The following is a 19,518-nucleotide window of genomic DNA, read 5'->3' on the forward strand; positions in this document are numbered from 1 at the left end:
TATAGCTATCTTAGAATTGCTCTACATTGTTATCCGAACTTGGGTAAAACTCTTCTGGCTGCTCACAAATAGACCTAACTGTAAATAGGTAAATTCCCATATAATTTCCCCCAGACCTTGATAATTATTCTTCACGGATCAAGTAGGATTTAATAGTGTTAAGGGCTTTGGATAATTCTAAATTGTTCCCTGAGCCTCTTGGCAGTTTCATATGTGTATAGAAGAGTGTGATAACAAAACAAAGTAACTATAGAGATGTACATAAATGAAGAAGGCTAAAACAAAAACTAAAGTTAAAGCAGAATTTGAACCAACTTGGAATTTACTTTGGGGTGTTACATATTTTTATGCTAGTTGGGCTTGACCAACTCTATCTTGGATTTGCCAAGAAAATAATTGATGTGATCATGGAGCCAAGAATGATAACATGTGAAGATCTGTGGAGGATTGGCAGGACCCCAGATCACTGGGAAAAAGCCAAAGGAGTACCTATTTTTAAAAGGCAATAAAAAGTTGCTTGAGAATAAATGACCTTTTACATAGACAAAAAGCAGTGCATACTGATTAACTCAAATAAGCTTTAGACAGTCTTATAGAGTAATGGCAGTAATGAGTAGAGGAAAAATATATTCATATATTGCATCAACATAACATTAAATATCCAAAACTGAATAAAAGTTTTTAAATGAAAAAATATTTATTTATTATCACCATTTTATTAGGATTTTAATTCGTATCTTGTTAAGCATATAGATAATTTAAGACATCTGGATTTCGGCCACATTTCTTCATTTTTGTCCAAATTATATGTTGTCATTTAGATGCTTCTAATAACACAGAAATGTGATGTTAAATTGAAAATTTTGAGTCACTGTTCAGATGCCAATTTCTTTCTTGATAGGTATGCAGGATATACGTTAAAAATTTGCATATATGACTGAAACCTGGTGGTGGCTGTCTTACTCTAGAATTTAAAATTAAATTTAAAATAAATTCAATAGACTAAGTAATTGTTCTAAAATCAAATCAAATAAAATGGAACACATGCTGATATAAGACGTTTTAATTAAGAAGGAAAAAAGTATGTCCATAAATTAGAAGTTGGGAAGAACTATTAGGTAATCAGAAGTCTCTCAGAGTCCCTAAGCATTATTATCCACTGACTCTATAATTTTTGATGGGATCTTTCACACCTCTGCTGATCTTTATAAATAAAGCTTTCACTTCTGGGATCTACTTTTGTTTTTTTTTTTTTTGAAACAGAGTCTTCCTCTGTTGCCCAGACTAGAGTGTAGTGGTGTAATCTTGACTCACCACAACCTCTGTCTCCCGGATTCAAGAGATTCTCCTGCCTCAGCCTCCTGAGTAGCTGGGATTACAGGTGTCTGCCACCATGCCGGGCTAATTTTTGGATTTTTAGTAGAGACGGGGTTTCACCATCTTGGCCAGGCTGGTCTCGAACTCCTGACCTCGTGATCCACCTACCTCGGCCTCCCAAAGTGCTGGGATTATAGGCATGAGCCACCATGCCTGGTCAGGATCCACTTCTTTTTCCATCCTTATCTTGAAAATTATCTACTCATCCTTCAAGTCTGAACCCTGTGAAGACTTCCTTGCCTCATATTTTGAGTTAATTTCTCTGTGTTCTTGTTTCTTTGGTATTTTATACACTCAGGTGCAACCCACATTTGTTGTACGCCTATTACTTACCAGGTACTGCACCAAGAAATGATAACTATATGGTAGGGGCACAACCTCACTGTGATGACCCTTATTTAACCAGTTGAGGAAGCCCAAGTCCCAAGAAAGTACATGAATTGCCCAAAGTTACACAACTAGCAAGTAGCAAATACAGATACAGATTTACATTACATAATTATTTATAGTTCTTTCTCGATCACTGGTCTTTAAACCCTTCAAAGGGAGAAAAATATCTTATTCATCCCTTGATCCTAGTAGCTGCACAGTGCCTGGCACATGGTCAAAACATATTTGCTGAACAAATAAATTAATGAATAAACAATGTAGTGAACTTGCATTAAAGGCAAGCTGCACTCCAGTAAAGTGTAAATAATTAATTTTTCTCATTTCTTAAAAAGTTGGCATTCAGTAGATATTCATTAACATTCCCATCTCTATGCTTTACCAGATTTTGATTTTGGTAGAAGCATAATGAGTGGTGATGAAAATATGGACAATAAAAACAGTTAAAAGAACTAGGTATGCTTAAGGTAGAAGCACCATGCTGATGGTTTGGTTCAAGCCCCAAACAATGTTGAAAAATAATCAGTTCATTTTTTATTAGAGATGTGTTTATATTTAATGTGTATAAGGCACTTCATCAGTCATCATGGGAGTAGTAAAGTGTATACACACAGCCCCTTACTTCAAGTTCCTAACTTCTGTATAAGACAGCATATAAGAGATATGTGTTCATAATGACAAGATAAGTTACACTATTTCATGACTCCAGTGCAACTGGAAACTGAGGAAAGTTTCTATAAAGTGTTTAGACATAAGATAAGCCTTAGACAGAGCCTATTAAGTAGTAGGTGCATAATGTTTGTTAAATGTTTAATGGCATTTTGAATGTTGAAGTTTAGGGAATGCTGTGGTTTGAAAGCATCCCCCAAATTTTATGTGCTGGAAATTTAATCCTCAAATTCATGTGTTGGCATTTGGAAGTGGGGCCTTTCAGAGATATTTAGGATTAGATAAGGTCATCAGGATGGGGACCCTATAATGAGACCAGTGACTTTATAAGAAGAAGAAGAGAGACCTGAGCTGGTACACTCTTGCTCTCACCAAATGATGCCTTCTTATATGTTACAGTTCAGCAAGAAGGCTGTCAGCAGATACCAGTGCTGTGATCTTGGACTTCCCAGCCTCCGGAATCATGGGAGAAATACACTTCTATTCTTTATAAATTACCTAGTCTCAGGTATTCTTGGATAGTAACAGAAAACAGACTAAAATAGTACATTGGTACTAAGAGGTAGGTCTCTGGCTAATAATGAATATATGAGCTTTAGAACTGGATAATGGATACAAACTGGAACAGGTTTGTTGAATGCTAGAAAATAAAAAAAGCCTTTATTGCCATAAATGGAGAATTAAGGGCAATTCCGGTGGAGGGCTTAGAAGAAGACTAAGGAAAAGTCTGGAGCTTTTCAGAGATTACCTAAGTGGTCATGACCAGTATCTTAATAGAAATGTAAACAGTAAAGACCATTCTGATGATGTCTCAAATGGAACTGAGGCACAAGATACCAGAAAATGAAATAAAGACCACCTTTGTTGTAAAGTTGCAAAACATTGCTACATTGTGTGCATGCCCTAGAATTTTGTGGAATGCAGAATTTAAGAGCAATGAACTAGAATATCTGCTGGAAAAAATTTCTAAGTAGCAAAGCATTCAGGCTTCTGCATGGCTACTTCTAACTGCTTACAGTGAAATAAGAGAGCAAAGAGATGACTGAAAGATAGAATATATAATTAAAAGGGAAACAAAGTGGAAAGACTTGGAAAATTATCAGCCTGGCTGTGTGGCAGAGAATGAAAGGGCATTTTCAGGAGATGAAACCAAAGGTGTGCTCCAGTGACCATTTGCTAAGGAGATTAGATAGAAAGGATAATCAAGACAATGGGAGAAAAACCCTGAAGGCATTTCAGAGATCCTTGAGACTGCCCCTTCCATCACATGCCCAGAGCCCTAGGAAGGGAGAATGATTTTGGAGAACAGGCTGCTTCCCAGGGCCACATCAGGACTATGCTCCCCACACACATTTGGGCACAGTACTTTTAGCTGCCCCAGTTGTGGCTCAATGGCTCTAGGTGTGGCTCAACCTGCTGCTCCAGGAGACACAAGCCATAAGCCTTCGTGGCATCCATGTGGTGCCAGTTCTGTAGGTTCACAGAAAGCAAGAGCTGTGGAGACATGGCAACTTTCACCTAGTTTTCAAAGGATGTATCAGATAGCCTGGAGGCCCAGGTAGAGCTTTGTCATAGGGGTGGAGCCACTGCTGAGAGCCCCTATTTAGGGCAATGTCAAACGAAATAAGAGGTTGAAGCTGCCACAGAAAGTCCCCACCAGGGCAAGGCCTATTCAAGCCATGGGAATAGGACCACCACTGAGACTCCAAAGCTGTAGAGCTACCAAAATGCAACACCAGCCTGAAAGAACTGAAGCATAGGCTAAGCCCAGCAAAGCTATACAGGCAAGGCTGCCTGAAGCTTTGTGGTCCCAATGCCAACAGCAGTGTGTCCAGGGGATAAAAGATTATTCTGGAGTCTTAAGATTTAATGTCTGCACAATTGGGTTTGGGACTTGCTTGGGGACATATTTTTGCTAACTTCTTGCCTATTTCTCCCTTTTTGGAATGAGAAGGTCTGTCTTATTCCTGTCCCAACATTGTATTTTGGAAGTAGATGACTGGTTGATTTTATAGATTTACACCTGGAAGGAATTTGCCTCAGGATGAAGCATGCCTTGAATTTCATTCTTTTTTTTTGTTTTGAGACGGAGTCTTGCTCTGTTGCCCAGGCTGGAGTACAGTGGCGCTATCTCGGCTCACTGCAAGCTCCACCTCCCGGGTTCATGCCATTCTCCTGCCTCAGCCTCCCGAGTAGCTGGGACTACAGGCACCTGCTACCATGCCCGGCTAATTTTTTTGTATTTTTAGTAGAGACGGGGTTTCACCATGTTAGCTAGGTTCGTCTTGATGTCTTGACCTCATGATCCACCCACCTCGGCCTCCCAAAGTGCTGGGATTACAGGCGTGAGCCACCGCATGAATTTTGGGGGCTAGGGTTAGAATGCTACCATTTGAATGTGTCCCCCTAATTTCATGTGTTGGAATCTTAATCATCAAATTCATATGTTGATGGCATTTGGAGGTGGGGCTTTTGGGAAGTAATTAGGATTAGATAAGGTCAACAGGATGGGGCCCTTATGAGAGGACTGGTGGCTTTATAAGAAAGGTAAGAGAAACCTGAACTTGCATGCTCTTGCACTCTTGCCAGGTGATGCCCTTCACCATGTTATGATGCAGTAAAAATGCCCTCACCAGATGTGACCCCTCAACCTTGGACTTCTCAAACTCCAGAATTATAAAAAATATTTTTTAATTGTTTTTGAAATAAATTAGCCAACCTCAGGTATTTTGTTATAATATTCCCACTACTACTTCCCAGCCTCTGGTATCCATCATTTTATCCTCTATCTGCACGAGTTCAATTGTTTTAATTTTTAGGCCCCCCTAAGTGAGAACATGCAAAGTTTGTCTTTCTATTCCTGGCTTATTTCATTTAACGTAATGTCCTCAAGTTTCATCCATGTTGTTGCAAATAACAGGATATCATTCTTTTTTTATGTCTGAATAGTACTCTATTTTATACATATACCACATTTTCTTTATCCATTTGTCTGTTGATGGATGCTTAGGTTGCTTCTAAATCTTGGCTATTGTGAATAATAATGCAATAAACATGGGAGTGCAGATATCTCTTTAATATATCGATTTTCTTTCTTTGGGGTATATGACTAGCAGTGGCATTGCTGAATCCCATGGTAGCTCTATTTTCAGTTTTTTGAGGAACCTCCAAACTGCTCTCTATAGTGGTTGTAAATTAGTACAACCACTAATGTACTTATTTACATTCCCATCAATGGCTTGCAAGGGTTCCCTTTTCATCCTCACCAGCATTTCTTATTCCCTGATAAAAGCCATTTTACTGGGGTGAGATGATACTTCATTGTGGTTTTGATTTGCATTGTCTGATTATCACTGATGTTTAGCACTTTTTCATATACTTGTTTGCCACTTGTATACCTTCTTTTAAGAAATATCTATTCAGATCCTTTGCTCAGTTTTTAATCAGATGAGTAGATTTTTTTCCTATTGTTTCAGCTACTTATATATTCTGATTATTAATCCCCTGTCAGATGGGTAGTTTACAAATATTTTCTCCTAATCTATGGGTTGTCTCTTCATTTTGTTGATTGTTTCTGTTGCTGTGCAGAAGCTATTTAACTTGATGTGGCCCTGTTTGTCAATTTTTGCTTTGGTTATTTGTGCTTGTAGGGTATTACCTGAGAGATCTCTGCCCAGACCAATGTCCTGGAGAGTTTTCTTAAAGTTTTCTTTTAGTAGTTTCATAGCTTCAGGTGTTAGACTTAAGTTTTTAATCCATTTGTTTTCATTTTTGTATGTAGTGAGAGATAGGGACCTAGTTTCATTCTTTTGCATATGGTTATCCAGTTTTTTCCGGTACCATTTATTGAAGAAACTGTCCTTTCCCCAATGTATGTTCTTGACACCTTTGTCAAAAATGAGTTCACTGTAGATGTATGGATTTGTTTCTGGGTTCTCTATCCTGTTCCATTGGTCTTTGTGTCTGTTTTTATGTCAGGACCATGCTGTTTCAGTTACTATAGCTCTGTAGTATACCTGAAGTCAAGTAATGTGATTTCTCCAGTTTTGTTCTGTTTGTTCAGGATAGTTTTGAGTATTCTGGATCTTTTGTGGTTCTGTATAAGTCTTAGGATTTTTTTTTTTTTTTTGTAGTTTTGTGAAGAATGTCATTGGTATTTTGATAGGGAATGCATTGAATCTGTAGATTGCTTTGGGTAGTATGGACATTTTAATGATATTGAGTCTTTCAATCCATGAACATGAAATATCTTTCCATTTTTTGTGTCCTCTTCAATTTCTTTCATCAATGTTTTATAGCTTCCATTGTAGATATCTTTAATTTCTTTGGTTAATTATCACATATTCTATTTTATTCATCGCTATTGTAAATATAATTACTTTCTTGATTTCTTTTTCAGATTGTTCACTGTTGGCATATAGAAATATTACTGATTTTTGCATGTTGATTTTGTATCCTGAACCTTTACTGAATTCATTTATAATTTTTAATAGTTTTTTTGTGGTGGAGTCTTTAGGTTTTTCCAAATATAAGGTCATATCATCTGCAAACAAAGATAATTTGACTTATTCCTTTCCAATTTGGGTGCCCTTTATTTCGTTCTCTTGTCTAATTGCTCTAGCTAGGACTTCCAGTGCTATGTTGAATTAAAAGTGGTGAAAGTGGGCATCCCTCTCTTGTTCCATATTTTAGAGGAAAGACTTTCAGTTATTTCCCATCCAGTACAATACTAGTCATGTGTCTGTCATATATGGCTTTTATTGTGTTGAAGTATGTTCCTTCTATACTGTTTTTTGAGGTTTTTTAAATCATGAAGGGATGTTGAATTTTATCAAATGCATTTTCAGCTGCAATTGAAATGTTCATATGGTTTTTGTCCTTCATTCTATTGATACGATGTATCACATTGACGGATTTGCATATGTTGAACCATCCTTGCGTTCCTGGGATAAATCGCACTTGGCCATGATGAATGATCTTTCTAATATATTGCTGAATTTGGTTTGCTAGTATTTTGTTCAGGATGTTTGCATCAATATTTTTCAGAGATATTGGCCTGTAGTTTTCTTTTTTTGATGCGTCTTTTTCTGGTTTTAGTATCAGGGTAATGGTCCTGCAGAATGAGTTTGGAATTATTCCCTCCTCTATTTGTTGAAGTAGTTTGAGTGGGATTGGTATTAGTTCTTCAAATATTTGGTCAAATTCAGCATTGAAACCATCAGGTCCTGGGTTTTCTTTGCTGGGAGATTTTTTTCATTACTGCTTCAATCTCATTACGTGTTATTAGTCTGTTCAAGTTTTGGATTTCTTCATGTTTCAATCTTGGTAGGCTGTATGTGTCTAGCAATTGATCCATTTCTTCTAGGTTTTCTAATTTATTGGCACATAGTTACTCATAGTAGCCACTAATGATCCTTTGAATTTCTGTGATATCAGTTGTAATGTCTCTTTTTTTGTGTCTGATATTATTTATTTGGGTCTTCTCTCTTTTTTTCTTAGTCTGGCTAAAGGTTTGTCAACTTTGTTTATCTTTTCAAAAAAACCACCCTTTCATTTCCTTGATCTTTTGCATTTTTAAAATTTCAATTTCACTTATTTCTGCTCTGATCTTCATTCTTCTACTAATTTTGGGTTTGGTTGGCTCTTGCTTTTCTAGTTCTTTAAGATGTGTTGTTAGGTTATTTGAATTTTTTGTACTTTTTTGATATAGGCCATTGTAGCTAAAAACTTTCCTTTTAGTACTGCTTTTGCTGTATCCCATAAGTCTTGGTATGTTGTGTTTCCAGTATCATTTGTTTCTAGAAATTTTTCAATTTCCTTCTTAATTTCTTCATTGACCCATTGGTCATTCAAGAGCATATTGTTTAATTTTCATGTATTTGTATGGTTTCCAAAATTCCTCATGTTATCAATTTCTAGTTTTATTCCATTGTGGTCAGAGAAGATATTTGATACAATTTCAATTTTATCAAATTTTTTAGGACTTGTTTTGTGGCCTAACGTAGGGTCTATCCTTGAGAATGATCCATGTGCTGAGAAAAATATGTATTCGGCAGCCATTGGATAAAATGTTCTGTAAATATCTATTAGGTCCATTTGATCTATAGTTCAGACAAAGGCCAGCGTTTCTTTGTTGGTTTTCTGTCTGGATGATCTTTCCAATGCTGAAAGTGGGGTGTTGAAGTATACAGTTATTACTGCATCAGGCTCAGTCTTTCTCTTCTTCTCTAATAGTATTTACTTTTTATATCTGAGTGCTTCCGTGTTGGGTGCATATATATTTACAATCGTTACAGCCTCTTGCTGAATCGACACTTTTTCATTATGTAATGACCTTCTTCATCTGTTTTCATAGTTTTTGTCTTGAAATCTGTTGAAATAGTTTTGTCTGTTATAAGTACAGCTACTCTTTCTCTTTTTGGTTTCCATTTGCATGTAATATTTTTCCATCCTATTATTTTCAGTCAATGTGTGTCTTTAGAGGTAAAGTGGTGTTTCTTGTAGGCAATAGATCATTGGGTCTTGTTTGTTTTTAATCCTTTCAGCCATTCCATCATTTAATTGGTGAGTTTAATCCACCACTTACATTCAATGTTATTATTGGTAACTTAGGACTTACTCCTGCCATTTTGTTATTTGTTTTCTGGTTGTTTTGTAGTCTTCTCTTCCTTCTTTCCTTCCTTCCTGTCTTCCTTTTAGTGAAGATGATTTTTTTTTTCTGGTGGCATGTTTTAGTTTCTTGCTTTTTATTTTTTGTGTATCTCTTGTATTTTTTTAATTTGAGGTGAACAGGAGGCTTGCAAATAATATCTTATAGCCCATTATTTTAAACTGATGATAACAATGATTGCATAAACAAACAAATAAACAAAGAGAAAACTAATAAAACCTTTACACTTTAACTTTGTCCCCCTGCTTTTTAACTTTTTGTTTTTTTCTACTTATATCTTATTGTACTATGTCTTGAAAAGTAGTTGTTGTTGTTGTTATTTTTGATTGGCTCATCATTTAGTCTTTCTACTTAGAATAAGAGTAGTTTACACACCACAGTTATAGCACCATAACATTCTGTGGTTTTCTGTGTAGTTACTCTTACCAGTGAGCTTCGTACCTTCAGATGATTTTTATTGCTCATTAATCTCCTTTTCTTTCAGATTGAAGAAATGCCTTTACCATTTCTTGTAGGATAGGTCTGGTGTTGATGAAATCCCTCAGCTTTTGTTTATCTGGGAAAGTCTTTATTTCTCCTATGTTTGATGGGTATTTTCACTGAATATGCTATTCTAGGTTAAAAGTTTTTCCCCTTCAGCACTTTAAATATGTTATGTCACTCTCTCCTTGCCTGTAAGGTTTCCACGGAGATGTCTGCTGCCAGACATATTGGAGCCTCTTTGTATGTTATTTGTTTCTTTTCTCTTGCTGTTTTTAGAATTCTTTCTTTATCCTTTATCTGTGGGAGTTTGATTACTAAATATCTTGAGGTAGCCTTATTTGGGTTAAATCTCCTTGACATTTAATAACCTTCTTGTATTTGAATATTGATATCTTTCTCTAGGCTTGGGAAGTTCTCTGTTATTATCCCTTTGAATAAACTTTCTACCCTGAGCTCTCTCTACTTCCTCTTTAAGGACAATAAATCTTAGGTTTGCCCTTTGGAGGCTGTTTTTGAGGTCTTGTAGGCAGGCATCACTCTTTTTTATTCTTTTTTCCTTTGTCTCCTCTGACTGTGTGTTTTCAAATACCCTGTCTCACAAAACTCTTTCTTCTTCATGATCAATTCTGCTCTTAAAAGACTCTGATGCATTCTTTACTATGTCAATTGCATTTTTCAACTCCAGAATTTCTGCTTGATTCCTTTTAATTATTTCAATATCCTTGTTAGAGTTATCTGATAGGATTCTGAATTTCTTTTCTTGAATTTTGTTATCTTGAATTTTGTTGAGTTTCCCCCAGACAGCTATTTTGAATTCTTTGTCTGAAGGGTCACATAACTCTGTCTCTCCAGGATTGGTCCCTGGTGTCTTATTTATTTCATTTAGTAAGGTCATGTTTTCCTGGATGGTCTTGATGCTTGTGGATGTTCCTTGGTGTCTGGGAATTGAAGAGTTAAATATTTATTATAGTCTTCATTGTTTGGGCTTGTGCGTACCTGTTCTTAGGAAGGCTTTCCAGGTATTCAAAAGGACTTGGGTGTTGTGATCTGAGTTTTTAGTCACTGCAGCTGTATCTGCATTAGGGAGCACTCCAAGCCCAGTAACACTGTGGCTCTTGCAGATTTGTAGAGTTATCACCTTGGTGGTCTTGGATAAGATTTGGAAGAATTCTCTGGGTTACCAGGCAGACAGCCTTGTTCTTTTCCCTTTCTCCCAGGCAAATGGAGTCTCTCTCTCTGTGCTGAGCTTCCTGGAGCTGGGGGAGGGGTGACACAGGCACCCCTGTGGCCAGTACCATGAGGCTATGCTGGGTCAGACTTGAAGTCAGCACAGCACTGGGTCTTGCCCAAGGCCTGTTGTAATCACTGCCTAGTTACTGTCTAACTTTGCTCAAGGCCCTAACACTCTACAATCATCAGGTGGTAAAGCCAGCCAGGCTTTTGTCCTTCCCTTTAGGGAGGTAGGTTACCTCCAGTCCTGGGAAGGTCCAGAGATGCCATCTGGGAGCCAGGGCTTACAGTTGAAAACCTTAGGATTCCATCTGGTGCTCTATTCTACTATGGCTGGGCTGACACCCAAGTCACAAGACAAAGTCTTTCCCACTCTTCTCTACCCTTTCCACAATCAGAGGAGTCTCTTCCCATAGCCACCACTGCTCTAGACCTGTGACGAGTACTTCCTGACTACCTCCAATGTTCATTCTAGGCCCAAGGGCTCTTCATTCAGCTTGTTGTGAATGCTGCCAGGCCTGGGACTCTCCCTTCAGGTCAGTGGGCTCCCTTCTTGCTCTGGGCTAGTCCAGAAATGATATCTACAAGCCAAGGCCTGGACTCAGGGACCCCAAGAATCAGCACAGTGCTCTACACAACTGTGTCCAAATTAATACCTAATCTGCAAGACAAAGTTCCCTGTATTCTTCCCTCCCCTTTCCTCAAGCAAGAGTCTCTCTCCATAGTCACCACAGCTGGGAATGCACCTGGCCACACCTGAAGCCAGCATGGTCTTGTATCTCACCCAATGCCCATGGCAAGTACTGCCTGGATACCACTGCTGATTATTCAGGGCCCAAGGGTTATTTAGTCAATAGATGATGAATCGTGCCAGGACTGGGTCCTTCCCTTCAAGACAGCTGGTTCTTTTCTGGGCCAGGGTGTCTAGTAATGTCATCTGGGAGCTAGGGTCTGGAATGGTGCCCTTTCTTGCTATAGCTGAGCTGGTATCCAAGTTGCAAGACAAAGTTCTCTTTGCTTCCCCATCTCCTCTCCTCAAATGGAGGGAAGGCGTCTCACCCACAGCTGCAAGCTGTGCTGTCTGGGCTTTGGAGAGGGATCGTGCAAACACTCTCTTGGCCACCCTGGCTGGTGTCTCACTAGCTTGTGTGTCTGTCAAGTAAACTGGCTCTGAGCTTAGCCCAGCACCAGGAGTTGCCCCAGAATTGCAGTCTTTGTGGCCTAGACTTCCTTTCAAGTTTTTATAGGGTCCCAGAGCACTTTAGCCCTCAGTGACGAGGCTTGCCGCAACTCAGACTCCAACTACTGGGATAAGTGATTATCCTCTGGCTAGGATGGCTGTAAATGCTCCCTCCATGGTCACTGGCTGAGTTCTGCCTGGTGTTGCTTTCTGCTGTGACAGGCAGCACTGGGTTCCAATGCAAAGTCCCACAGTCACTGTCCTCTCCCTCTTCCAAACACACAGATTCTCTCTCCATGCCACACAACTGCTGCTGGGGGATGGGGGAAGTGTGGGATCAGCAATTCAAGACTGTCTTTCCTACTCTCTTCAGTACCTCTTTCAGTGATAGGAAGTTAAAACCAGGTACTATGATCACTCAGCTGAGAGTGGATAGTTGTTCAATTTGTGTTCAATTTGGTGTTTCTGTAGGGAGGATGATTGGTGGAGGCTTCTATTTGGCCATCTTTCGCTGCATCCTCTTCCCTAATTTTTAAATTTTTTGTAGAGAAAGGATCTTGCTATATTGCCCAGGCTGATCTCGAACTCCTAGCCTCAAACAATGCTCTTACCTTGGCCTCCCAACATGCTGAGATTACAGGCATGAGCCACCATGTATGGCTGCATTATATATTTTGTTTTCTTTCTTTCTTTCTTTCTTTTTTTTTTGAGACGAAGTTTCACTTTTGTTGCCCAGACTGTAGTGCAATGGCGCAATCTCGGCTCACTGCAACCTTCACCTCCCAGGTTCAAGCAATTCTCCTGCCTCAGCCCCCCAAGTAGCTGGGATTATAGGTGCCCACCACCACTCCTGGCTAATTTTTTGTATATTTAGTAGAGACAGGGTTTCACCATGTTGACCAGGCTGGTCTTGAACTTCTGACCTCAGGTGATCCACCGCCCTCGACCTCCCAAAGTGCTGGGATTACAGGCGTGAGGCACTGTGCCCAGCTGGCTGCATTATATTCTTTTTTTTTTTCTTTTTCTTGTTATTTATGTATTTTTTTCTTTTTCTTTTTTTAAATTTTTTTATTTATTATTATTATTATTATACTTTATGTTTTAGGGTACATGTGCACAATGTGCAGATTTGTTACATATGTATACATGTGCCATGTTGGTGTGCTGCACCCATTAACTCGTCATTTAGCATTAGGTATATCTCCAAATACTATTCCTCCCCCGTCCCCCTACCCGACAACAGTCCCCGGAGTGTGATGTTCCCCTTCCTGTGTCCATGTGTTCTCATTGTTCAGTTCCCACCTATGAGTGAGAACATGCGGTGTTTGGTTTTTTGTCCTTGTGATAGTTTGCTGAGAATGATGGTTTCCAGTTTCATCCATGTCCCTATAAAGGATATGAACTCATCATTTTTTACGGCTGCATAGTATTCCATGGTGTATATGTGCCACATTTTCTTAATCCAGTCTATCGTTATTGGACATTTGGGTTGGTTCCAAGTCTTTGCTATTGTGAATAGTGCCACAATAAACATACGTGTGCATGTGTCTTTATAGCAGCATGATTTATAATCCTTTGGGTATATACCCAGTAATGGGATGGCTGGGTCAAATGGTATTTCTAGTTCTAGATCCCTGAGGAATCGCCACACTGACATCCACAATGGTTGAACTAGTTTACAGTCCCACCAACAGTGTAAAAGTGTTCCTATTTCTCCACATCCTCTCCAGCACCTGTTGTTTCCTGACTTTTTAATGATCGCCATTCTAACTGGTACGAGATGGTATTCTTAAAGAAGAATAAAATCTCAGAGTTGGGAAGGAATTTTAAAGGTCTTAAGAACTACCTAGTCTTCAGTTCTAATGTCTGTAATAGTGGTAACTACCAGAGGTTTAATATAAATGCTAGATTTTAAGCATATATTCTTCACTTTGTTTTTAGAAAATTTACCAAAACAGCAATAAAAGGAAAACACATATATAACCTAGGTGCTTTCATGCTTCCAGCTCCTGACAAACCACCGTAACTGAGGAATTAAAGCTGTAACAAATGATTGAACAGCTGTATAGTAAGAAATAAATTGACAATTAGTTCAGAGAAATTTTTGTTCTTGATATTAGATCTTAGCTACTCACATGTCAGGATTTGGTAAATAATTTAAAAAGAATGATCATATTGAGAGAATTTGAAAAATGTTACAAACTACCTACTAGGTAGCCCAAGACAGTGTTAAAATAATCACGACCATAGCACTCATCAACTCTAGGCATTCCCTGACTGGATATGAGAATGACTGGCTGAATATGAGAAGGTCCCATTCCGTGTACCAAGATGACTTTCTCAAACACTATTTCAAAATAGAAAACCTGGATGGGATAGAAAGTTCCCACAGGTTCTGAAACTCTCACCAAGAGCTCTTGCAAAATTTGGCAAGAATCATAATTTACATTTACTTAACCATTCTCTGCCAATAGAGCTGTAGTCTCTGCTGTTGATGTTGGAAATAAACACTCTAAAGTAATTTCTTTTACCATTAACATTTGTAAAAGAGAGAGAGACTCAAATGCCTCAAAACAATGCTTATCTAACAAAAATTATTTTGTAGAATAAATGTTTGCTTCTAGACTGAAAACCTGCCACATTTCATGTTAGCCTAATATGTCTTCAAAGTGACAAACTACTTGACAATTGACAAATGATTAACAAGAAGAAAAAAGTGTACTGAAACACTCATCTGTGGAGATTTTAAAAGGGGAGGAATGGATAGATAAAGACCCAGGTTGAACTGTTTGTCTTGCCTTTCAGAATAATTGTATTCATTATTTTGGGAACACTTGAGGGAAAACACTGAAAGGCAGAGTCCAGTTGGCTTCATTTCTCATTAAATTCTTTAAAGACCTGCGCAATTAATCTTCCAGTTGCTCTCTTCATTCTGTGTGCATTTCTTCTCTCTTTTTACCAGGAAAGCTGGTTCTGAGTGCTACCCTAGCCTAGGCCTCCCTTTCCCACCAGCACATCTAGGAGGCTGTGTCTTTTTCTTACTCCAATATCCAGAAAAGAGAAGCTCATTGTTTATGCTGCAATTTTGATAACCTAACTGGCAGAACAGTTATTCAAATTTTAAGCTTCTGAATGCAGCAAGATCAACCTGGCCTATCCACATAAATAATTTTGACATGATAAGTATGCGAGAGCGATGATAACCGATAAGTGAAGCAATTACCTTGCTTTTTTGGATTATATTAAATGAAGATTCTGATAGAGTAATGAAAAGAGACAAAGCAGACAAAAAGTCGGCTGCAGAGCTTTTGGGCACTGTGTTATCTCTATTATTCCATATTGAAATAGAGAAGCTATCACCAATCATGCATTTCTATGTAACTTCTGGCTTCTAACGGTGAACAATGAATAAATTGTCACAAGACAGTAACTGATAAATTTGGATTGGCAGTGCTTTTTAAAAAGCATAAATAAATTTACTGGTCACCTTTTTCTTTTTCAAAGCAGTTTTTAAGGGGCTGTTGGAGGTGGGTGGGTGGGCAGAATCTATTACAACTTATGCCTATTTCCTACCCTTATCATAGCCCCTTCTCTGACACTATTCTTTGTTTAGTAATCAATTTTAAGGAATCAAGAATGTATCCTGGCATTATTAACACATTTCACCAATCTATGGCCCTCTTAATTGGGTATGTGGCTTGAGTGTCTGGAATTCACAACATTAAGTTAGTGTAAAAAGTTTGTTTTTGGGAAAGCAAGTCTTTCAAATAAAGGTAAGTATAAAATATGGACACTTATTTCCATGAGCCTTGGGTTCCAGCAGAAAGAAAGTTGTTTAACAGCCTACAAATGCTTTCATGATGGCCCAGTCCTGTATTTGCACATAGTTTGGAAATAATATTCCCCTTGTCGGAGAAGGTAGCAATAGCCACTTCTATCATCATAAACCTCTTAAATTACAGAGACCCATATATATGAGTAAATGAAGTTTTCCAATTCAAATAATTCCAACTCAATATCCTGGCAAAGTCTGTTCACCCAGCAAGTTTGCAGGTTTAATGGTGACTTGTTTATTTATTTATATTTTCTTTTTCAGATGGTCTGTGGCATGAGAGGGCTGGGTTTAGGAATGAATAGGATTCAGTTCTTTTCTCAGTTACAACCTGGACTGCCTAAGCTAGTTATATTAATACACTATCCACCATGGTGTGGAGGAGGGAGCTTGAATATGGAGGTGGAAGGGCAGTGTTCAAGTCTCAATGCTACCACTTACTTGTGGGAACTGAGTTTTACTCTAAGTGTCTCATCTGTGAAATGGGACTAATACACTTTGAAGGAAAGTATGGTAGTGACAGTGTATTCTAAACAATTAAGTACTGTTCAAATGTTAGTATTTATCCGGCTGGTGAATACTGTCTTAGTTTGTTTTATGTTGCTATAAAAGAATACCTGAGGCTGGGTCATTTATAAAGAAAAGAGGTTTATTTAGCTCACCATTCTGCAGGCTGGAAAGTGCAAGAAACATGGTGCCAGCATCTGCTCAGCTTCTGGTGAGGGCCGTGTGCTACGTCAAAACATGGTGGAGAAGGTCAAAGGGGTTGTGGACCTGTGCAAAGAAAGAAAACCCAAGGGGTTCTGGCTTTCTAACAACCCACTCTCAAGGAAGCTAATCCATTACTGAGGGAACTAATCCAGTCTCGCCAGGGTGAGAACTCACTCACTACCTGGAGAAGGGCACAAACCATTCATGAGGGATCCACCCCTGTGACCCAAACACCTCCCACAAATCTCACCTCCCAACAATGCCACATTGGGGATCAAATTCAACCTGAGTTTCGGTGGGGACAAACAAACCATTTACAAACCATAGCAAATGCCACATCTCGAGGTATAAAGGAAAGACCGGTTCCAATGTTGCCATTGGCTTTATCAAGACAGTTGGAGTTTCAGGCCAGTCAGTTGTAATGGCAGGGTGGGCTGACAGTTCCATGAAACAAAGAGAGTGGGAATAAGTATCATTAGTCTTCTGCTCCTACAAGTAAGATCATTTATCTTTTCTCTCATTAAAAACAGAAAAAGAAAACCATGCCCATGGTCACTTTTCAAAATGAAAGGGCCAATAAAGAATTTATTTAAAGCAAATCACATTTGATTAAATTATTATCATTATGGTGTTTGAAATAACATTTGTTCTGTTTATCAGTCTTCAGTCTTACTGCATCAGCAAAGAATTTGCCTTTGAAGACCAGGAAAACAACAACATGGAAATGCAGCCCAGTGCCTGCACCAGACTGGATCCTTGATTGTTTTTCACTAGTTCTTTACGACATGCCTGCAATTCTAGAGCTCAAACTTCTAGACCTCAAGTTATGCAAGTTAATGAGAGCTAGGCTGAGAGAATCAGAGGATATAGGGGAGAAATGGAAGGATAAGCAAAGGAAATATTGACATTGTTAACCCCAATGCAAAGTCTGGTTTTACATTTGCTTGGCAGTTGTTTCATTTTAAGAACACATTTAGAAAGCTGACTTCATAAAACTATTTGTTACCCATCCTGGTCTTGAATGTATAATTTCTTCCCTGCAATAAAAAAGATTGGTTGTTGGTGTTACTTGAAATAAAGGCAAAGATTTTTTTGTCAATTTGTACATAACTACCACTAGCCTTATCCTCAAATTTGAGAAATCAGCAATCTTAAAGTATAATTTGACTATGATTGGTCACAATGAGAGAGGTAGGTATTCATCAGAAGGACACAGGTAACCAAAGAGGTAGGTGTTCATTAGAGGGGCACAGGTGTGCCCCTATGGCACAATGCCAATTGTGATGCTTTGTCAAGAGCAGAAGCCAGGAGCCCCCAAAGGACTCCCCCTACCCACACCATCCTGGCCACTGTAGAACCCCATGCCTCCTCCAGAGCTCCCTGCCACCCAACAACTAAAGGTTAATGATGGGCACACCTGGGGTCTCCATGTGTCCATTCTGATTGATCGTTACCTGTTTCCTACTTGTTATTAATTATATAAACATCATGGATATCTATTTAGTATTACAAAGTCAAGTACAAAGAACAGACATCTATATTTCGGCCTACAGAAATGAACTTTTGTCTGTTGCCTCTAAAAGAAGTCGAGATAAGCCTAATAGAATTCACAAAGGCAAACTTAGGGACATTTAATACTTTCAGTCTTGTATTTTATGGGCTACTCTGGGTATGTTTGATAAGGATTCAGAAGCTTACCACTTGAATGGGTATTATACACATGGAGAAAACCGTAATCATAGGATTTTTGCACCCACTGACAAAGATCCTTTAATCAGCCAAATATCCTGCAGCCCTTTTTATGGTATTATGCCTTTGACAACTAACCTTAAAAATATGCAGTAGATCCAAAAGAATTAAGGTTGAACCTGTCCACACCATTTACAAGAGCATTGATGTACTTACAAGATCTGAAAAAAATCTACGTCAGGCTTGTACATGTCCCAGAACATAAGTAGGGTTTCCATAAAATCTAGACAGTATTCCAGGACAGTCTAGGATCCCAACCAGTAACTGTACTTACAGATTATGTACTTTGTGAACATTTTGTATTGAAAGAGGAATACAAATAAGAACTTCTGATGAGGTAACCATGGATCAACCTGGCCGCTATTGAATCAGTGCATCCTGAAGTCTGAGGATGTGTCTCCGTGCAGCCCAGGAGATGCAGCTGGCTCACACCTTCACTGAGTTCATCCACACTGATTTGGTCACATGGAAGGTGATAGCTGTGGTGTGGGTAGGACACAGGAAGTTAGGAAGAGGTAAGGATATTTTTTCCCACTAGGGAGAGTATAAATATAAGGATACCATCTTTCCTGCTCCCTCAAGGGTCCATATTCCTTATTCCCATTGTCTAGCCCACAGCAAACATTCAACATTTGTTGAAAACATAAGTATTCTTGGAGATGAAATGTTAAGTCTTTTTTTCGTACTGCATGCTGTTTCTACTTCTTGAGATGATCTTTTTCTCATTCCCTTTATGCCAACTCCTTCTTCTTCTCCATTATTTATTCATCAAATATTTATTGAGTGCTTAGTGTAAGCCAGGAACTGTGTAAGGAACTGGGATAGTGCTCTGAACTAGACCTGGCTCAAATGTCACCACCTCTGGGAAGCTTTCCCTGAGTTTCTTGGGCAGGAGTTGCCCCGTGATAATTTGTTATAATACTTATTACGTTCCATTTTAATTCGTGGTGTCTGGTTCTTTCCCCAACTCTAAACTGTGGTTTTCTTGAAGGTGAAGAGTGGATCTTGATTATCACTGTATCCTCATAGCTGAAAAAGAGTGTACATATAGCAACCCATCAAAACATTACTGGTGATTGTGGTACGTTGATTGCAAAAATGACCAAGATTCTTTTTTTTCTTCTTTCCAACTTTTATTTTAGGTTCAAGGGGTACATGTGCAGATTTGTTACATGCATAAAATGCATGTCATAGGGGTTTGATGTAAAGATAATTTTGTCACCCAGGTAA

Source organism: Pan troglodytes, chromosome 1 (genome assembly GCF_028858775.2).
Source record: "Pan troglodytes isolate AG18354 chromosome 1, NHGRI_mPanTro3-v2.0_pri, whole genome shotgun sequence".
NCBI classification, from domain to species: Eukaryota; Metazoa; Chordata; class Mammalia; order Primates; family Hominidae; genus Pan; species Pan troglodytes.